We start from the raw sequence: 18,107 nt of genomic DNA, 5'->3' as shown, positions 1-18,107 counted from the left end.
CTGTTTTAGTTTTTTGTTTAGTCCCACGTTGGTCCTGGTTTCATCTCAGTTTAGTTCTGCTTTAGTCCTGTTTAATGCCTACTTAGTTCTGGTTTAGTTTTGGATGCATTTAAAGTAAAATCAATTTAGACAAACATATCTGGTACAAAAACTTAACTTCACTTTGAAAAAAATGTTTAAGATTAGCATCACTTTTAAAAATGTCATCATGTTTTTTCTCTACGTCAGCAAAATGTGGAATCAGTCAGTTTATAAAAAAGCCGTCTGATAGAACATTTCCTCAGAGCTCTCCTCTCCTCTCCACAAAGCTCCGGTCCTTCACACGTCACAGTGTTTTGTCTTCAGAATTCTTTGTAGTTTTAATAATTTTTCCAAAGTCCGTTTCTCTTTTGAATCTTGGTTCTTCACCTAAACTCGGTCTGAGCTCTTCTGAGAGGAGCCAGAAGAGAAGCCAGAAGAGTCAGAGGAGGCATTGATTTGTGCCTGTTTGACCTGCGCAGTCTAATCACACAGGTCATATCAGTCTAACGCCTCTGCTAATCCCGTCCAGAGGGAGCGCGCTATTAGCTCCACTTCATTTGAGATAAACCAATCAGAGCACTCTTACTCTGTGGTAAACCAATCAGAGCGCTCTGATTCTGCGATAAACCAATAGGAGCACTTTTACTCTGTGATAAACCAATAGGAGCACTTTTACTCTGTGATAAACCAATAGGAGCACTTTTACTCTGTGATAAACCAATAGGAGCACTTTTACTCTGTGATAAACCAATAGGAGCACTTCTACTCTGTGATAAACCAATAGGAGCACTTTTACTCTGTGATAAACCAATAGGAGCACTTTTACTCTGTGATAAACCAATAGGAACGCTCTGATTCTGCGATAAAGCTGCACTGTACAAACTCAGTAAGAGCATACATTACAAACAAGGATGCACCGATACCACACTGGTATTGAATATTGTGTATCAGTTCCATGATATCGGTTCAGTCGATATCCTGGAGCCTTTAATTGGATGTAATAAAACTATTTTACTGACTGACTGTCCCAGGACGTCTCCAGACAAAGCTCTTCTGTAGTTGTTGCAGGAAAAATACGTTGCATCACAATTGGATCAAATTTGTTAACAATTTTTAGAAAAAAAATCAAATTTCAGTCCCTACACTGTTATCGGTTATCGGCAGCGATCAATTTTGGTATGGAAACGTGAAAAGCAGGATCAGTGCATGCCCAATTACAAATATACAGTAACTTTTGTACAGGATTTGACTCATTACACTAAAACATAGTTCACATAATTATATTAAGGGTTTTGAAAGAGTTTTGCTTCTTGTTACATTTTTTAAGTTTGGAAAAAAAAAAAATTGAAATATAAAAATTCTTTCTTATAAATAGAACATTGTCATTTCAAGCAAACGTGAAAGTTTTAAATATTAAGTTTAAACGGTCATTGGAAGAATAATGTTTTCAATATAATGCACCAAAATGACGAACGCCTCACTTCAGTTTGAACGTCTAGAAACAGATTTTGCGATTCTTATTTTAGACCTATTTCACTCTTCTTTCAAAAACATTAAAAGTGAAATTACAAATTCATTCTCAAACCCGAAGAGACACAGATAATCCTCTCCTCCGATGGGTATTAGACGTGTGAGCTGAACACACACTCACACACATGAGTATTTTCCATATGTGTGTTTGTATGGACTAGTAGATCTGTATGTTTGCATATAGTGCAGTGAGTGACCTCTCCTCTGACCTCTCCTGGTCACTGCTCCTGCTCAATTATTCATGTGTGTAGGAGCCTATAGGAGTGTGTGTGTGTGTGTGTGTGTGTGTGTGTGAGGGGGGGGGTCCTTCCCAATAATCCTCTGCTCCGGCCACAACACCTGTTCTCCAATTAACATGCGCCTCCCAGACCCAGCTTCACGCCTTACTCATGTTCTCAGTATTGTTCAACTCCAAGTGTCTGCATCATGTCAACGAGGGTCTCAAAACATCTCAAATCCTGATTTATTTACCATATTTTATTGATTTATTTATTTAATCTTTTATAAAAATAATTGCCCATGATTTGACAAAAATATTGGCGACAATCAGTGTTGGGAAGGTGACTTTTAAAATGTATTCCCCTACAGATTACAGATTACATACCCCAAAATGTAGTTTGTAACGGAATCCATTAAGTTACTTAAAGTGAGTAATGTAATCTGAATACTTTGGATTACTTGATATTGTCATGCTTTTTAAAAATACATGAATATAACAACCACATCCTGAAAATTCTTATTTGTTCTCTTCAAATTGTCTGTTGAGCCCAAGTCTAAATGAACAGACTTTTGTTTTACTGTAGAGAAGAAAAGACGAGGATCTGAACATAAGAAGTTTTGTTTTGTCTTATAAAAGAAATTAAAAAGTCCAGTCTTTCCTTAACCGTATTAAAAATATTATTGATATAGAAATGATTTTGAGATGAGATCACCTTAAATTATGTCCACCTGCTGTTAAGTGTCATATTGTTTACACCTGGTTTTAGTCCTAGTTTAGTCCTGGTTTAGACCTGGTTTAGTCCTGGTTTAGATCTGGTTTTAGTTCTGGTTTAAATTCTGGTTTAGTCCTGGTTTAGCCCAAAATGTGAAAATAGGAAAATATTGCTGAGTAGTAACAAAGTAACTGTAATCCAATTACCACTCATTGAAACAGTAACTGTAACTGAATACAGTTACTCATAATTTGTACTCTGATTACGTAATGCTAGTACATGTAATCTGTTACTCCCCGACACTGTCGGGCTGATCCAGCCTGGCAAAGTGAGTCTATTTCTGTCTTAAAGTCTTTGCCACATTAAACTGTTTTCCAATCTCTGTTCTAATGCAGTTTCAGACCTGGAGTTGTGCACAAACTCTGCACATTTAGACTGAGCTCTTCTCTCAAACTGAAAACACTCTGTTTCACCTTGTGATGTCATGTGGAGATACAGGAAGTGTGTTTTTAGACTCCACACACCTTCACTAGAATCATTTGGATCATTTCAGCCCTATAATTGTCAATCTGAAATCTGAAAACTACCACTTCATGACATCACAAGGTGGAAGAGAGCTTTTTGAGCTTTGGAGATGTAGACAGACTAATAATAATACCTCACTCAGACATGAGAATGAAAAAAAACACAGCTATAGGTCTGTTTTTGAGGAGGAAACATTCGAACGTGAACATTATTATTATTTTGTACAACCATAAACGGGGGAAAACAAACAAACAAACAAACAAACTGGCATCTTTAAAAAAACTGGAGATAAGAACTAAGAAAAAAGTGATTGTATTCGTGTTTGAGGGGTGAGTGTGTGGAACAACCTGAGTGCTGATACACTTAGGTTAACACTGTAGTAGTCTTTAAAACAGAGTACCGTATTTTTCAGACTATAAGGCGCAATATCGATATTGTTGAATTCTCTCGTCTATTTTGAGATTGATCCTTAGTCCAGGCGTCCACCATTCATCGGCAGATCATGGTGTAATCCGCCCGGTGTTGCCTCCCTGTCTTGGTGAATGTGTTTTGTGAATGTGGGTGGATCATTTAAGTTTGTTTTTTTATTTGCTACGAGGACGACTCAAATATACATTGAGTAATAAAGTGTTTAATGCAGCTTTGAGCACATTTATTTACATTTTACAGAAATGAAACTTAAAACCACATGACTCATTTGCATAAACTATAAGCTCTGAAAAACTGCTCGCTCCTTGTGTGCTGATACAGTCAGTGTCTGCTGGACTAAAGGACATGACTTAGTGGAATATGAGTGTTCTTTCTGCAACAAAGTGATGGTGCAGTGTGCGTTGAGAATTATATGTCATCCTTTACTCCGCGAGGTTCCTGACTACAGTAGCAGTAATTCTCCAACAATCCGTCAAGCGGTGCATCTTACCATAGTCGTACTAAAACATTTTGACAGATTTTTGAGCTCCATGTTCCACATAAAATCGGTTCGAGGTCAGTAAGCACATCCAGAATGAACACATAAGGTGCACCGGATTATAAGGCACAGTGTCGAATATTGAGAAAATTAAAGGATTTTAAGTGCGCTTTATAGTCCAAAAAATACGGTACATAGTATATCAATTTTGATTATTTTAAGTGAGATTTTGTCTCTTATATTTACAGTAAGTCGTAAGTGAAACTGTAAATTCAAACTTGCTGTTCATATGCTGCTTTTCTGTCATTGTTGAACAGTTGTTAGAAGAACTTTTTACTTCAGCCTAAACAATTTCGAGTCTATGTTTTGTTTTGTAATGCTGCAAAATGACCGAATAAACTACTACTACTACTACTACTACTACTACTACTACTACTACTGCTACTGCTACTGCTACTACTACTAACATAACTTAAAGCTCACAAGAGTCCGTTTTGTGTAATATTTTTGCTTTAATGGCATCTTAACACACAAAACCTCCAAGCTGCAGTTGTGTTTTACAGAAATCTGTCTGTAAAACTACACAGGTTTAATTAGATCTTTGGACACAGGAGTCGACATAACTATACTATTTTAACTTTCTCATAAACTAATCCCCCCCCCCGTGTGGCTTCGTCTAATTCGACCATAATTAGCGGGTGTCATTAGAGCACCCATACCCAAGCAGCAGGGACTTAGCAATTCCCCAAGCTCCCCCCACCCACCCACCCCTCAACCCAAACCCCCACTTTTCTAATCTCCTCTCCATATTGTTTCACTTACCCCCCCCTCCGTCGGGCGGGTCTAATCCGGGGCCCGCGGTGAAAGCTGAGGGCCACATCGCAGCTGATCCAGGGGCAGGACAAAAGGCTGGGGCTGTTCAGTGGAGGACGAGGGTGGGGGCTTTAGAGAGGTTTAGAGGAGAGCTAAGGTGACTGTAATGACTGCAGTTAGACCGAGCTGGGGTGAGGTGCTCCAAATAAGATCAAGTGCTCATTTACAAGCCACAAGATCTAAATAACACTTGTTGTGGTTGAAGTTTTATCTTAAAAGTGTCAGATTTTTAACATGAAAAACAGAACTAGACCATTTGAAACAGTTTGCAGAGGTTCAAAGTTCTTCCTCACTGACCTTACGCACTTTGAGCATCCTCAGTACTCACCGCGATGAGTTTATAAATGCTTTTCACAACTTTCAGAGACCAGTGCAGGGCTAACAACAACTAACATGCTAACACACACTTCTTGATTAGACCAAAAATGCTTTACAATGAAACACCAACGATACATGGGAACAACTGGATACTGGGCCTCAAACAGCATGTGAACAGACAATCCAGGCATTAAAAGGGATCTATGTAACTTTTCCACCTGCTTCTTGGTTCACTGTGAGATTCTGTACAAGGCTCCACCCACAAACCCCCTCCCCCATGCCCCCACACGACAATTCTGCATAAATATACAAAAACATGATAAAAACATTATACAAAACTGGACACAGCAACTTGGCCAACACTGATGTGATGTGCAGGAGTTTCATTAGTGGGAAGCGCAGATTAAACTCTTTTATGGCCACATCGGTTTGTCAAAGCCTGATCCCATCAGATCTCAGAAGCAAGGCCGGGCCTGGTTCATACTTAGATGGGAGACATCAGGGATGGGAAAATCAGGTGCCACAGTGGGGTGTCGTTGTGTCCTTAAACAAGACACTTCACCCACATTGCCTAGTATGAAAGTGGTGTAAGTGATGTTGATGGTCGGAGGGACCGATGGCGCCGATTGACATGGCAGCCGCGCTTCCGTCAGTCTGCCCCAGGGCAGCTATGGCTACAATAGTAGCTCACCATCACCAGGTGTGGAGAAAAAGAATAATGAATCCATTAAAATGCTCTGTATACCGTCTTTGTGACATATGTCTGTGAAAAGCGCTATATAAATAAAGACTTACTTACTTACTTATGACAGCGCTCTGAGTGACTCAGCAACAAATAAAAGTGAAACATGTTAATAGATTGTTTTGGGCGAATATAGCAATTTCAAAACAATAAATATCAAAACAAATATGTTATGTGTTCGCTGTTAATACCCCGTAGAAGTAAAGTACCTCCTCTTTAACGTTTCCAGACTGACGGGATGGTACGATACCTGAGAATGTGTTTTATAGAACTGCGATTGTAAGTGTATTTAAACATCTGACCATACTTTTTTCCCCTTCAAAAGCTGAGAAAAGCTGCATGATGATGTTGGTAAAATGAATGTCCTATAGGAACTTTCTTTTCTGCCAAACCCATGAGCTCCGTCCATTTTGATTGGACCAAACTTTACCAAAGAGTGTAGTGAGTCAAAATGTTCGATGCTCTGAGCGTTTGTGTTTGTAACAATTGAAAAAGTCGTGCAGTTATTTCTCAAATAAATGGAAAATTACATATCTTGGTCTGTGTAATTGCACATCTCTTGCTATTTTTCTTGGAAAGATTTACTTCACTCAAAATATACGAATGTAATAAACCTCATCAGGAAGTGATGTGTCTCTGTGTCCTGGACCTGACTCCAGCTGTTTCCAGTCCACAGATCTGAGCTGTAACTTTAGTTGGCGGTGTCTCTTTCTTGTCTGCATGGTGAGGGATAAGTAGAATGTGCGCTCTTTATTCCAATAACACTCGGATCTGTTAATAGCTGGATTATTGGCTGGAAACCTTTGACCTCCGGGGGACTATATTGTTTGAGGGCCAGCGTCGGGCCCCGGCTTTACGAGGCCTCTCCGGGTTTACGGCGCACAGGCAGATGTCGCGTGTCGGCCATCTCGGAGCGGGATCAATAGCTGGTGTCCACATGATGTCACAACAGAAGAGGAACTGTTGTTTTAATGAAGGTCAGAGCAGAGCTCTCAGGAGAAAACAACACCACAAGATACAAAACAACATTTTCATACTAAACAATTCCAATAATTACAACATTAAATAATAGAACGTTCTTTTCTATTCCCATGTGTCTTACATGTGTGTAATCCTCAGTGGTCCAGTAGGTTCATAGTGTGTACTAGTATTTGTACTCTTATATTTGAGGAGGATACTACAGGAAAGATTCTGCTCTGTTCTGTCAGTGGGACTTTTTAATATCGATACCTGATCAAAAGAGGATCTAGTTTTGATACTAATTTTAGAATCGATTAGTATCTGATTTTCAATACTTTTACAAACCCAAGGCCAGATTATGGTGTAGAGTTTACAGATAAAATGTTAAAATGCAGATGTAGTAGTAGTAGTGGTAATGGTAATAGTAGTAGTACTTGCAGTAGTAGTAGTAGTGGTAGTAGTACTTTTAGTAATAGCAGTGGTAGTACTAGTAGTTTTGGTAGTATCAGTAGTAGTAGTAGCAGCAGTGGTAGTAATAATAGTAGTACTTGCAGTAGTAGTAGCAGTGGTAGTAGTAGCAGTAGTAGTAGTAGCAGTGGTAGTAGTAGTAGTTGTGGTAGTAGCGGTGGTAGTATTAGTGGTAGTAATACTAGTAGCAGTTGCAGTGGTAGTAGTAGTAGTAGCAGTGGTAGTAGTAGTAGTAGTACTCGCAGTGGTATTAGTGGTAGTAGTAGTAGTTGTGGTAGTAATACTAGTAGTAGTTGCAGTGGTAGTAGTAGTAGTAGCAGTAGTAGTACTTTGAACAGGCCTGTACACCACAGTACAAGTCTAAGTCATTATGATGATGATGATGATGATGATTCTTATTCTGAGTTGTTCTTAAGCAGAGTGGGAGGGGCCAGCTGCTGAGGGGGAGGGGCCGGCGGGTACAGGAAGGGGTGGGCGGGGCCTCTTCTGATCAATAGCCGCTCTATCTGTCTAATTGATCGTGTTTCTAAGAAGGGTCTTTTTTTAACAAGCCCCCACCGCCCATCCCCCTTATCCCCGCCCCCGCACCTCACCAATAATCAATAGCAGTTTTTTCCAATACCGTCGATACTGTAGCACTCGTGAAGGACAGTACTACACACACTACTTCACTTTAAACACATGTACTGCATATATACTCTAGTACTTCACTGGTTGTAAGTGTGTGTTCGGTTCTGTTGGCTGATGGTTCTACTGAAGGGTCGCTACAGAAAAGCACAGCTCCTCGTCGGGTCTGCTGTATTGACCTTCTCCGGATCGCGTCTGTGGAGCCAGGTGGAGGTCCGGATCAATGCGTTTTGCCAATGTTAGTGAAGATGGGAAAATAAATGGTTAGGAGAACGGAGCGCAGTATCGGAAAAGGACCAGGATCCATATCTTTGGGCGGAGACTAAAAAAACACATTGGATATATTGCGTTGAGGTTTATGTTACACAAGCTTTCTAATGCTGAAAGGTCTTATTCAGCTCATTTAAAGGTGCACTATGTAACATGGTCTGGTACCTGCTTGTCTCCATGGAGATATGAAAGGATCAAATTACTATTACTATTTTCTGATCTGTGTTCTAATGTTGTTTCCTCATCACAAACAGACCTCGAGTTGTATTTTGTTTCATTCTCACGTTTAACACACAAATCCTGCACATTTAGACTGAGTTCACATGATATCCACCTTGTGATGTCACGTGGTGATACAGGAAGTGCTCCACTGTATTTTTAAACTCCATACACCTTCACTAGAATCATTTGGATCACTTCAGCCCAGGAATTGCCAATCTCTACTGAACTAAAAGTAAAAGGAGCTGTTCACTTGAAAACTGCCACTTCATGACATCACAAGGTGGAACAGAGCATTGTGAGCTTTGGAGATGTAAACAGATTAATAATAAAGAGTTACTCAAACATGTGTGAATGAAACAACACACAACTCCAGGTGTGTTTTTGAGGAGGAAACAACATTCTAACATGACTTAAAGCTCACAAGAGTCACTTTTTATTTTTATAGGGCCTTTAATTAAACTAAGCAATCTTGAACAATTAAGAAACAAACAAATCCTGAACAATTAAGCAGTAATAAAAAAAAAAAAGAGGTAAATGGGCTTTTTTTTTTTTTAACGTTTATACTTTTATTGTTTTTAATTAAAATTAAAAAAAGTAAGTATCACACAAAATCTTTAATTACATTAAGTATTTAATTAAAAATAATTATTTCACATTCCTGATAATATTTTATTAAAATTATATATATATATTTTTTTTATTAATTAATACTAAAGATTTTAGATACTTGCACATATTTTTAATCTACAGTAATAAAAAAAAAAAAAAGTTAGGCAACCATTTACCTATATTTAAAAAAATAAAAACAAACAAACAAACAAACAAAAAAACTTAAAAAAAAAACAACAAATGTAAAAATAATTTTACTTCATTTTAATTGAGAGAATAAACTAAAGGGCACAAACACTTTCCCTCCACATTTTTTCAAACAGTTTTAACATTTTTTTAACAGTTCAAGAGTTAAATAAAATTGACAGTTGCAATAACGACATTACGTTTACATGATTTATCATCTTTAAAGTCCCAGACGTCTTTCTGCACAACACCAAAGTCTGGTTGAGATGTTCAGGATCGCTAAGGTCTATTATGTGCTTTTTTTGCTCTAAAATAATTCTTACTGTGATCAGGGTTGCCGCTCCATAGATCCGACCTGTAACTTGGTCTCATACAGTTTGTTAGATATATATTTTGAATAGTTTACTGCTAATACAACTGTCTGGAAAATAATGATTGACCCCAAATGTCTGTTTAGACTCAGATGTTCCTACTGTTGGATCATCTTTAAAACATTCTCAAAACTGAATCTTACTTTTAAAAACAATCACAAATGTAATCGCTAAACTGTAACATGTCTCATGAAATTCTTGTCCGATTGCTCACGGTTTTCTCTGGCGCGCTCACACAAATCTCCAAAGCCAAACACGGGCTGAATTGATGGTTGTTTTGTGAAAATATTGTCCCACATAAAGATTAGCAATAGCTTAGCATGAGACAATCCATTGGGGAAACGCTGGAATTCAACCCCTGACTCTGCGCTCACAGTATGGAACACAACGGATCCTCCTGCACAGCGCTAACCGTGCTAAGCGCTAAGTGTGTGGAACATGATGTGGTCAGGCGGGTGGACAGGGAACAGATGGTGTGAGTGACTCTACGGCAGCCTCACAGGGACATTTGCATATAGCGGCGCATTATAGATGTGGAAGGCTGGACGTCGTTGTCAGGAGAGTGGAACCAGCACGAGCGGGAACGTGGGAGACGAGATGTGCCGGGAGTTTGTTTGGAGGATTTTGACACTGAGAAATCCGGTTTGTTTTTAGGCCACATGCCCTTCCTGTTGTAATCAGCCAGTTTTGCCCGGGACACGTCAACAACATTTGTACAGGATGAAAATCATGTAGCCACTCAGCTCACTTATCACTTATTATCACAAAATGAACATGGCGTTCTTCTATGTGATCCTTAGAAAGCCTTACGTACACTCTGTGATTACTGTCCCTTTTTGAGACGATTTTTCACTCGCGCGACTCGTGTTTTTGGGATCGGTGTGGAATGAATGTGAATCATGTGTTGTTCTTCTTGTAGTGTAACTCTAATCCTCACGACCAGCTCCAGAGCAGCAATCGTAGGTCACAAAATAATCAAACCTGGATTCTCTGTTGAAGTCGTTCGTATCGTGTGAGAACATGAATCGTGAGCTGTGAACTTTTAAACCCTGAGATTTGGTCGTACAGTTTGAGCTGGAGCTGAGTGAAACCATCAAAAATATCGCACAGTGTACACCCAGCTTGAAGTACTACTACTACTACTGCTACTACTACTACTGGAGGACATCTTGTTAGAGTTTAGTTGCATGCAGTATAGATGTCCTGTGTCCTTTTGATTACTAAATTACATGTCAAATCTGAGAAAAGGCGAGACTGCTGATAGTAAAAAACTAAAATCTGGTGATTTTGAGCAATAGAAAATCTGTAATTGAATAAATACAAGATGGGTACATTTAATGCCATACTGTGGCGCTTTCAAGCAAAGCAATCATAATCTTCATGGAGACAAGCAGGTGTAGTACACAGCAAAAAATGAAGTGTTCAAATTGACTCACAGAATCAATTTGAACATTTTCTCAGAGTTTATGTGAGTCCTATCTGAGTTAATCTCACATTTTTGGAAATGTTCATTAAGAAACACTAGACCAATATTCTTGTTTAATCCTAAAATCAAGAGTTATATTAATGTTTTGAGAGTAAACGGAGAACACTTTGTAGAGTTAATCTGATTTAGCCAAACAACACACAGAGGTGTTTTATTTTTACACTTTATTTGAGCTAATTTATGATGAAATTATGAACAAAACTGGTTCAAACTGGTCTATTCTCATGGGAGTTTGAAGTGGGGGTGGGAGGAGCCAAATTAACACTAAGGGAAGTTGAATTAACACTAGTGGAAGTTGAATTCACTTCAACCAGATCAACTCTGACAAATAACCCCAACTCTAACCCCAATTTAACTTTCAAATAGTTAAAATAACACTTTTTTTTGTTTGTATGTTTATTGTTATATAATGCACCTTTAATCTGAACAAATCTTCTTCCCCACAGAATGTAAAATGTGACATTTTTAGTATCGATACCCACTCAGATGAGTTTCGATACCAGTTCTAGTATTGATCAGTATCAGATTTCAATACTTTGGTGTGGTAGGACACCAGAGATCTTCATGCCTCAGATCACAGAGCTGCTGTTTGCACCTTGTCTCTTCTCGTGTGTTTCTCTGGACATTTTCACAGTTCAGGCCCCGACATCATGAGTGTGAGGTGCAGCTCAGAGGTGACAGAGCACACAGCGGCCCCGGGGCCCCTCTCGCCTCTCGTCGGTCCCTCTCTGGTCCCCGGTCTCATTCTCACTGCTGCTCGTGTACCGGACCTGTCAGAGCGCTTGATATTCTGGACGTACTGTAGCGGCCCCTCTCTCTCTGTCTGTCTGCGTGTCACTCTGCCAGGGGCCCCCATGGGACCAGGCCTCCCCGCGGTGCCATGCTGCTCACTGGTCCAGTCGCTGCACCGGAGCCTGGCCCCGTCCTGTCTTAGGCCCCCACAGGAGCCCCCCACCCCCCCTCACTCCCCCAGCCCCTGTCTTCCTGAGGGTTCTGACAGGGGCCGCAGGGACTGTCCACTGTCCCAGCAGCGCAGGGGTCCGATCACGTCCTGCTGACTGACAGGGCGCTCACTCATGCACTCACTCTCAATATCAATAAAAGAGAAAAAGTCCAAAAGGAGCTGGAGCTAAAAGGGCAGGTAGGACAGTCAGCGTCGTCTGGACTTGTTGAGATAAAGATATTCCTGGAGCCTGTTGATCATTTGCAGTGGCATGTACAGTATGTATGTCTATGGAGGAATGTTCAGCGGTTACCATGGCGACACAATGCACACATTAGCAAACACAGCCTACGTTTTTACGAGTGTTTATGGTCCTGTTTAGATGCTTAATCCTCAACAAAAAGGTGAGCGTGACTAATGGAAAAACTGTTGGCTAAGGCTCACTAGTGTTTGACTGTCCTTTAATTTAAGAAACACCACAGAACTATAATTCAAATCTGAAGCTGAACCCAAAGATGAAGTCTTATTGTTTTCGGTGGCCCTGTGCTCAATGGTGCATGGGCCCCAAAAATGTTTTCTCTTCCGCATCACTTCCTCAATACGGGCGAGCGCCTCCGACCTGTGTGATGTCTGTAATGTACACGGCTGTAATGTTCAAGGCTGTAACGTACAAGGCTGTAACGTACAAGGCTGTAATGTTCAAGGCTGTAACGTACAAGGCTGTAATGTTCAAGGCTGTAACGTACAAGGCTGTAACGTACAAGGCTGTAATGTTCAAGGCTGTAACGTACAAGGCTGTAATGTTCAAGGCTGTAATGTTCAAGGCTGTAACGTACAAGGCTGTAACGTACAAGGCTGTAATGTACACAACTGTAATGTTCAAGGTTGTAACGTTCAAGGCTGTACATGGCTGTAACATTCAAGGCTGTAATGTTCAAGGCTGTAACATTCAATGCTGTAACGTTCAAGGCTGTAACGTACAAGGCTGTAACGTTCAAGGCTGTAATGTTTAAGACTGTAATGTATATGATTGTAACATTCAAGGATGTAACGTTCAAGGCTGTAATGTACACGGCGTGGGGAGTTTGGACCAATCAGAGTGAGAGCTGTTAGAGCAGATCAAGCGCGGGCTCAGAGAGTGGCGAGGCTAAAGCCCAGTTTATGGTTGTGTGTCAAATCGTCTGCGTCGTGATGAGAGAGTCCCCCTCTGCAGAGCGTCTGCATCGACCGACGTGTAACTACGCATCGAGCCAGCCTGGGAAAGCAACGCAGACAATAAGAGCTGTAATTGGTCCGCTCTACATCCGCTCTACAGACATTTCTGGTACTCCGCTTTCCCGCTTTATTATGTAAACATGAATGCCATTTTTAAATCCTCACCTCCTAGTGTTGTGGCAGTGGATTACTTCACGGTGCAAAGACCTCGACACTGATCCTTAAATCAAAAACGATGGCGACAGAGTGCACTGAGTCGACACAGACTTATAATTCAGCCTTAAATCTTACAAAGCTAACTATTAGGGGCTTTGAGGAGTACATTTTTTTTTACAAGTTTATGTTGTGAAAATAGAAAAGAATCCCACAAATTCCGATCTTTGTGGTAGTTGTAGTTTCCCTCTCAGCCGAACGTGGACAGTTTGAATTCCCCAAAAAATGCATTGTGCTTCTATGTGAGAATTCTTGGGCTCAAGCCCCAGGGTGCTGCAGTACCTGGAGCGACCACTAGTCTGTATCGAGCTGGGACAGAGGGGGAGGGGCTTAGCCAGATTTTATTATAGATTCAGGAGAGGGACATGTGGGACATCAGCATCTGATCTTGTTTTAATTTCTTCTAAGTTAGTTTTTTAGGGTCAGACTGTGGTAAAGCTCAACTTCAGTTACTTTAAACAGAGCAGTACCTCTAGTTAGCGTCTGCCCCCCAGTTGATGACTTCAGCTGCAAAGTATCAAGGTGGAGAAGATGGAGATGCTGCAGAGACACACGTTTCTGCTGCTGTGATGTATTTGTGGGTCTGGTCAAGTGGTAACGGAGGGAAATGGGCAGATTTTTGACATTCAAATGTCTCTTATTCAGAAACTAGAGGGACTATTGAAATAAGTAAAGTATCAGAATGTAGGAAAGAGTTACACTCCAACAGGGTCAAGTTAAACCTGTGATATTCTTTCAAGTTGTTGACAAAAAATTTAAACTCATGTCGGTAACGGAGGGAATGAAATATGCAGCACTTTTTGGGCAATAAATCCAAACAGTGATAACTCTTGGTTCTCACTTCCATATCCTTAACAAACTGGTTTGAATATTTGCTTCATATAGTTTTCTACCATATGGTACAAGATTAGGTTGAAAAACCTCTTACTTTTTGAGTCATGAGATTTTTTATTAAGAAAGGTCATGGTAACGGAGGGAAAAGTAACGGAGGGAAAATTGTACAAACAAGTAGAAGGAGCAGGATTTTACATCATTTGTCGCTTTTTTCTTCCAAATACTTTAATATTACTTCAAAATGAAAGGAAACTATTTCTATAAAATATGTCAGTCCTTCCAAGCAAATGTTTATCATTTTAAATATAAAAAAAAAAAAAAAATCATGTCCCTTCATCAACAGTTCAAAGATGGAATAACACAAGATATGATGAAATACATCCATTTATTTACATGATTTCCAGGTCCTTGAAATTTGGGAAATAATTTTTGTTCCATGTTTCATACATGGTCTGTTTAAAACATATGGAACTTTAGAACCAAAAATGGTACAGAAAAAAGGTCAACAGTTTCATAAACTAGAGTACATATGTATCTGTTCAATACATTTTTATATCAGATGTATTAACTTGAATTTTTGGCCTTGATGTTTACTTCTGTTTGACCGGGCCCTTATACATACTTATTTGAATGGCTCAAAATATTTAAATGAAAAAATGATATATTAATGCCATACTGTGGAACATTCCAGGCCACCCCAACCAGAAAAGTGACAGTGTGTGCCTTTAAACACTGTCTGCATGTCGGACCCTCCACAGCAGAAGCTTTACTTCAGGTTAACACATTTGAATGAGGCTATCAGGCTAAGTGCCGTTAGAAGTGAGTGGCCCCTGGTTCACTACTGTGGCCCCTCTCATTTGTCTCCTGCTAATGAGCCCCCCTCTGCAGCCTGGCCTGTGCCCGGGGCCGCTGGGGGATCACAGGGCCCATTAGGCTGATGTGAGGGCCCTTAGTCGCAGATGAAGTGTGGGGCCCTTGTGCCGTGCTGGCTCTGTGCTGATCAGGCTGTGTTAGCTTTGGCCCCGCTCAGACCTGTGTGTTTGTATGGAGAGGTTTCACTAATCACATAACGGGGCCCCTGCTGCTGCTGCGGCTGCTGCTGGGGGACCTGGCCTGTTTGTTTGTTTATCATCTCTCCTGGAATCTGCCATTTCATTTGTGCTCAGATGAGGTTACAGGGATTTAGAAAAACCTTTAAGTCGCCCTCCTTTAGGTTTTTAAGTGTGTTTTGCATCAGTGCAGATGAAGCGTGTGTAAAACTCTGTCTTAAACACATAAAAAACACTACTGGTTCATTTGAAACACTTTGCACTGGTCCAAAGTTCTTCCTCACTGACCTTCTGCATTCTGAGCATCCTAAATATTCACCATGATGAGTTTAGAAGAGCTTTTCACAACTTTCAGAGACCAGAGTTTTTACAGTAACAACAACTAGTGCACTTTTTGATTCTGGGACAATAAAACTCTTTATAATTAGATGCAGCCAGTATACAGACCATTTATTTTGACCTTAAGAGCTGCTTCTACAGTACAGGGTGTCCCAAAAAATGTACATCATTTTAAAAGCACTTACCTTGAAAACTACTGAGTCCAGCTCAAAGAAACTGAAGAGTTTAGGTGTTGAACATCTTAAGTTTATTACGGGCCTTTGTTTACCCCTTTGGTGAAGTTTTTCCATGTTTTGCATTGAAGCTGCACAGTCTTGGGTGAGTGTGTGTGAGAAGATTCCAACACGACTTCTGTTTGGGAGTGAACGGCTCAACCTGAAAACAGAACAAAAATAAAACATCAAATATAAAATCTTGATGTGATTCTTTACATTCTGTGAAAATTTGAGGTTATTTCAACAAGAACTGCCAAAATGATTGGCCTGTGAAATGATGTCACATTTTTTGGGACACCGTGTATATCTGTACTGGGGCAGGAAACAAAATGCTCAAATACTCAGATACAGACTTTCATTTTTTCAGATCAATTCCATTTTATTTTCTTCAAAAACAGCCACATTTCTTTCCTCTAATCTGGACTCTGCTTCAAACCACATGACCCACTGATCACTGACATTATCACTGGGTGACAGATTTGGAGGGTGTTCACCCCCTGACCAGAGGGTAGTCCGTGTAGATCTTATCTATTAAATACATGTCTTTATTATGGGCTGGTAAAGTTTCATTTGCATTTGCCTCTCGCTGCAGCAGCTCAGAGCCTGGCTTTGATTCCCTCGCTTCATGGTGCCACAAATGTTCAGACTTCAGTCTCTGACTGAAGGTCAGATCATGTCTGAGCAATGGTCCAACAGGGTGTTATGTGGAAGGGCATCTGGTGTAAAACTGCCAATATTATGATGAGACAAGTTCTATGTAGTAACTCCAATCTGAAAAGACAAGTATGGACCCCCCCTGACATGAGTATTTCCAGAGTAAAATAATGACAGCAGACTGCAGTATGGGCACGTACACATACAGTCCATCTATATTAATTGGTTGTCACGGACACCATATGGTTTTAATGCAGAGATGTTGACAAACTTGCCGTATAGAATTTGAAAAAGTTTTCTAACATAATCAATGACATGTGAAGAAGTAGCTCAGGATCTCAGAAATACAGCAGTACTCACGTGTACTACTACTTCACTGGGATGTTAGTCAAGTACAAGTATAAAGCACTGGACCATGAAAGTACTGAAGTAAGACAGTGTTTGGGGAAACTAGTACATGACTAACAGTAACTGTCTGGAAGAGTTTATTTCAATCCAATACCAAGTAGTACTTTGGGAAGTAGCTTGATATCGATCTGATACCAATACCAAAACAAAACATTTTGTATTAACATGAACGGACAATTTTTTTACTATAAACACTTTTTAGACTCTGTCATCATTATCTCTGCTGAACCCCAGTTTGATCTGAGATTTGATCACTTTTGATACCTCAGTCAGTACAGATATATTTGATCGATCCACCATCTCTAGTTAGAACATTAAGAAAATAGTTACGAATTCTGAATCATTCATTTAACAAAAGTGACTCTTGTGAGATTTAAGTCATGTTATAATGTTGTTTCCTCGTCAAAAACAGACCTGGAGTTGTGTTTTGGTTCATTCACACATGTTTGAGTAACTCTTTATTATTAGTCTGTCTACATCTCCAAAATCCAAAATGCTCCGTTCCACTTTGTGATGTCATGTAGTGGTGGTTTTCAAATGAACAGCTCCTTTTCCCTTTAGTTCAGTGGAAACTGGCAATTACAGGGCGGAAATTCTCCAACTGATTCTAGTGAAGTTGTGTGGAGTTTAAAAGAACAGTAGAGCACTTCCTGTGTTCCACATGACATCACAAGGTGAAACTGTTTGAGAGAAGAGCTCTTTAGAGCCTAAATGTGTTTGTGTGTGAATGAAACCAAACACACCTCCAGGTCTGAGTGTGATGAGGAAACTGTACAGAGATCATAAAATGGTGTAGCATGGGCCCTTTAATAAACTGTTTGTTCATAATGAAAAGTCTTTGTTCATGCTTTATTAAATCGAATTAAAGTGTCATTAAAAGCAGTAGCTGACGGACTGTACGGCTCTCGACTCGCTCTGGACACATGAGCCTGGTTCAGGGGTGATGGAGCTGTGAGCAGGAGGGAGGTCAGAGGTGACCTGACGCTGACAGACTCTCAGCAGGCCCGCTGTGACAGGAGCCCCCCTGCCGGGCCCCACCGCAGCGCCTGCCCCCCTCACGCGCCCCCCCCGTCCCACCGCTGGCTCCAAACATTTGCACTGCGTTAGCCACGGACAGTAAATTAGCGCTCGGTGGACATCGTCTCCCCTCGCTCACCTCGGCCTCCTCTCCTCCGCCTGCATCTGGTTTC

The 18,107-nt window shown here is 40.4% G+C and overlaps 1 protein-coding gene across 1 annotated transcript in view; it reads left to right on the top strand.

The window, feature by feature from the left end:
• Positions 1 to 18,107, top strand: part of ebf2 (EBF transcription factor 2) — an 80,560-nt gene that overhangs the window by 29,184 nt on the left and 33,269 nt on the right. The gene's annotated exons all lie outside the window — the stretch shown is intronic.

The sequence above is a fragment of the Boleophthalmus pectinirostris genome, unplaced genomic scaffold, assembly GCF_026225935.1.
Source record: "Boleophthalmus pectinirostris isolate CB_2022bp ecotype Guang Dong unplaced genomic scaffold, ASM2622593v1 HiC_scaffold_4, whole genome shotgun sequence".
In the NCBI taxonomy this organism is placed as follows: domain Eukaryota; kingdom Metazoa; phylum Chordata; class Actinopteri; order Gobiiformes; family Gobiidae; genus Boleophthalmus; species Boleophthalmus pectinirostris.
This window is presented reverse-complemented; position numbering and strand designations above follow the sequence as displayed.